This window comes from Penaeus chinensis, chromosome 7 (genome assembly GCF_019202785.1).
Source record: "Penaeus chinensis breed Huanghai No. 1 chromosome 7, ASM1920278v2, whole genome shotgun sequence".
Taxonomy (NCBI): Eukaryota; Metazoa; Arthropoda; class Malacostraca; order Decapoda; family Penaeidae; genus Penaeus; species Penaeus chinensis.
The window spans coordinates 41,951,861-41,956,860 of NC_061825.1; positions in this window are offsets into that span (position 1 = coordinate 41,951,861).

Here is a 5,000-nt window from a genome sequence, read left to right on the forward strand (position 1 = left end):
AAAGTTTCATAATGTTAATAGGCATAGAAGTTCAAAGTAAATTGGCTCTTGTTCGTGTTTCATTCGCTCTAGTCTTCATCAACAGTTGCTACGAACGCTAAAGACGTTCAGCCAGGTTTTTATCTAGGCCCTTTTTTATCGCTCATATGACGCAAGGCATTGTCTGATGTGGATCGAATGGCATCCTTTATCCCGTGTCCCTAATGCATTGCTAATCGCTGCTTTCATCTTGTTTTATCCCTTCAGCTCAAAGGTTTGAATTTTACGTAGGTGACAATAAGACTCTGATAGCTTCATCCCCTTCGTCTGTTCCTTCGCCACCAGGAAGTAGATATTCTGACAGAACGACGGGCGATTCATCATCATTGTTCCTTGACGTGGACAATGAACCGCCTCGCCTTCCCCGGGGACGTCAACATATAAAACCCAACAGATTCACCAGCAAAGTGAGTGGGGGGGCGGGGGAAGGGGGGACCTGGCCGAGCCGTGATGTCGCTCCAACGAGGCTGACCTTTGGGGAAAGCAGCGTGGATTAGCTGTAAAATGACTCCCGGATGGTTTACTTTACCGGCGTTTGTATGTGTCTGGAGGTTCCCGCGCTTGGGAAATACCTCTCATCTCCGCACCGTACTTTCCTGTCCCAAATGCTTCATTTCCTCTGATTTGCGTTAGTCATATCCTGCTGAGAAAGATCATTTCTAAAAGAGGTGGCTAAGCCAGAGCTGAAAAGATCAGCTGGTAAGATCGATTATTGTGAAAACAAAAGGAAAAAAATATTTTATGCATATATGGACAATGGATCCAAATTTTAGTTTATATTGAGATAGATGGATAGTCAGATGCATAGATGTTATAGATATACATGTAAGCAGAAACCCAAACACTGTAACGTGTACGCTTTTTCATGTATATGTATATACCATATGCATATTCAGATGTAGACGAATTGTTAGATAAAGATATATATATGTATATATGTATGTGTGTATACATATATATATATAGTGTGTGTGTGTGTGTGTTTGTGTGTTTGTGTGTTTGTCTTTGCCTTTGGGTCCATCAGCTGCGTGGAGAGAGGGAGCTTGCTGCATGGGTAATAGCTCCTCACATTCTTTCGCCCAGGCATTAACTTTACCTATACGGGAGTGGGTAGAGACAATAACATCAACTGCTGTTGAGTCTTCGGTATATATATATATACACATATACACATATATATTAAAATATATACATATATATAAATATATATATATATATATATATATATATGCATGTGTGTGTGTGTGTGTTTATGCATATATAAAAATCATAAACACACATGTACATATATATACTGTACATACATACGCACATAGTCATACACACACATTTATGTGTGCGTATAGATGTATGTGCATTTATATATATTGATATATATGTGTGTGTGTATGTATTTATTTATACAGTGTATGTATGTGTATGTATCTCTGTGTACATACGTTTGTATTTATGTAATACACACACACACACACACATATACATACATACATATGTATGTGTATATATATATAAAGGTATTCTTATATACATATATATATATATATAAATGTGTATATATATAAATTTATGCTTATATACAGATATATATAAATATATGTATATATATATATATATATATATATATGTGTGTGTGTGTGTGTGTGTGTGTGTGTGTGTGTATGTATATATATATACATATATATTTGTTTCAATATATTCATATTGCACTTACATGTTTGTATGTCCAATTTGAATATATATATATATGTATGTATATATATTAATTTATATATGTATATATGTGTATATATACATATATATATATATGTGTGTGTGTGTGTGTGTGTGTGTGTGTGTGTGTGTGTGTGTGTGTGTGTGTGTTTGCACATATGTTTATTATTTTCATGAACCAGATAATAATTCTACAATTTCAAACATCTATGTTTGATAAGTCCCGATAACATAGTTGTAATTTTTAAAACTACATCTTATCTCGTAAGCACCTGCGTGGAGTACACAGATAAGTCCGATACTACAGTGACACCTGGAGGTCGTCTAAAAACTGCGCAACTGGTCGATTAATGAATGGGAGGGGTGACACACAATCTGCGGAGTCACACGATAAAGTTGTCGAAAAGATAGATGTATATTTGATAAGCCAAATAATAGTTCTCGATTTTAAAGGATTGAAGTTAAAGCTTGTTGTTGGTATTATTATATTGAAGAGGAGGAAAAATAAACCGAAGAACTAGTGTTGCGCCGGGCCATAAACAAGGCACCGCCTAAACTTGCCTTTGCAAATCGCACTAACGTGAACCGGTGCATTGGAGTTAAGAGGTCGTCAGTCGACGCAGTTTTTAATAGACAAGACTAGTGGAAGTGTGTGTGTGTGTTTCTCTCAATCTCTTTCTCTTTCTTCCTTTCTCTCCCTTCCCACTCCCTCCCCTTCTCCCTCTTTCTCTCCCTCCCTTCCTCTCCCTCTCAACTCCTTCTCCTCCTCTCCATCGCCCTTTCCTTCTATCCATCTCCCTTTACTGCGCCCTCTCCCTTTCACGTCATCCTCTTAATGACCAATGCTGTGCGTAGCTCGCGAAACGCAAGATGAAAAATCAACCCGTCCCCAGTTTGCAATTTACAAACTACGCATGTAACTAGTGACGTGCCATCGACTCCTAATTCTTGTATTTTTGCTGGAACGACTTTTACTGTATTTACTAGGTTACCTCAGCTGTACCACTGTAAAAAAAATAGAATGTCTTTTTTTCGTGTTATTTTTTCAAGTTCTTGGACAGAATTATGCAATAAGCATTTTAATTTTGTTTTTGTCTGTACAGTTGCATCTATTTTTTTCGCTTAGGTCCCTTGTAAAGATTTTATGTCTAACTATTACAGATTTCTGATAATGTTGTGTTGAAAGGCGCAAATAATGATTCGAATGACATTTCCCGACTTCTCGCGTGCAACTCTCTCTAAGAAGTATCTGAAATCAGTGGCCGCCATATTGTTGCCGCAAAAGTCGCATCTATCATTTACGTCCATCACCTCAACACAGCATTTTATTCAACCGTTTGCATAGAAACCTTGAATAGCCCTGATTTTTTTATTTTCCCATCATTCTCGAGTACACCGGTGTTATGGCATACGGCATTCCACTGCGGCACGCGTCGAGCCCCAGACACAACACCGCTCCAGTGACGTGACAATAAAGTATGCATGACTGGCAGCTTTTACGCCGAGAATAGCATTCCTTTTTGCCACGTCTTCCTGTGGGGATCATGATGGCAGGCGACCAGACAGCGTGTGTGCATTCTCAGGCGGCCAGACTAAATAGGAGCGTTTACTTAATCAGTGATCCGGGCAAGCGGGCCTTATCGGGAACGGCTATTGATATCTGTCATGTGGCACCATTAAAGTGCATGTCATATTAGGTGGCAGGCAACCTTGACGAAGCTGTTCTTCCAGGTGACGAGGCGAGGCAGATATGTGTGGCAGGTATAATTTTACAGGTGATAAATGTAGCTATTGAGAGTAACACCGTCTGCCACAATTCCCTTTGCTCACACTGTACACAATCTCTCCCTGCACTCACCCTATACCCTGCCCCCCACCCCCACCCCTTCCTCGTGACAAGGTGTCGTTAGTGGCTGCAGGAGCCGGAACTTTACTGCCACAAAACACCATCGCCGACCCTCGCAGGAAAATGGAAAATTCTTTTTTTAGGAAGTTCATTTGGCGAGGGCGAGACGATGCATGCGTTGGTCTAGATTAGTATCTAGCGCACGCCCGTGTATACAGCTTGGATGAATGGGATCAACAATTTGGGTGCAGCGGATCGAACGCCGTACCTAAGACGCACTCAAAGCAGATGACTTGCATTATGAGTTAATTAGGACTCATGAGTGCGAACACGATGAATATTAATAATCACTTGAAATGCGCCGTCAGGTGTACGGCCTCCCATGTGGCGGTGGACCAGCCTGATGGAAACCAGTGAACTGTGCTTGTGGAAGCCGCCCTACGAGCGTAGTTACTCGTGCGTCTGTGTCTACATACATACATATATATGTGTGAGTATTATATGTATTATACATATGTATGTGTGTATATATGTATATATATATTTGTGTATACATATATATATATGTATTATACATATATACATATATATATGTATATATATACATGTATATATATGTGTGTGTGTGTGTGTGTGTGTGTGTGTGTGTGTGTGTGTGTGTGTGTGTGACACACACACGCACACACACACACTCACACACACATATATATGTATATATATGTATGCATTATGTGTGTACACACACACAAACACACACACACACACATATATATATATATATATTATGTAGATATAATTATATATATACATATATATATACATATATACACACATGTGTATACGCATATAAGTGTGTATGTGTCAGGCAGGAACTCCATCCCTTCTATTACTCTGTTGATCTTGACGTCTCACCGAAAGCCGATATCGCTCTCCAAGAGCAGACCTTGAGCACGAGAAGCCTAGGCCTATTATATACTGAGAAAGGGCGTCCCCCCGTGTTATTCTTCCAAGCTCGTTTACACTCGTATATGCTTCCGCGGGCTACATTATATATAACTTTGGTTCGTTTATGACTACGCTTCCGTGCTTAGTAGAATTTAATGGCATTTCATTCTTACCGACTTAGACTTGCACATCTGTAGTATACCTTTGTATATCTCTCTGTCCCCATCCCACCTCTCTCTTTCATACAAATGTACATACTCACTGACACTGATGTATATTTATGCACACACACACACACACACAAGCGCGCGCGCGCGAGCGTGCACTAGTACCCCTAATATCAATTTTTAGAACGTCTGTATGAGTATCAACCACTTTTCAGCCGATACTGTCAGTCCTGTCATATTTCTCGAAATCTCGTCACGATCAGCCAGAACTGTCAATTTCCATTTTAACATGT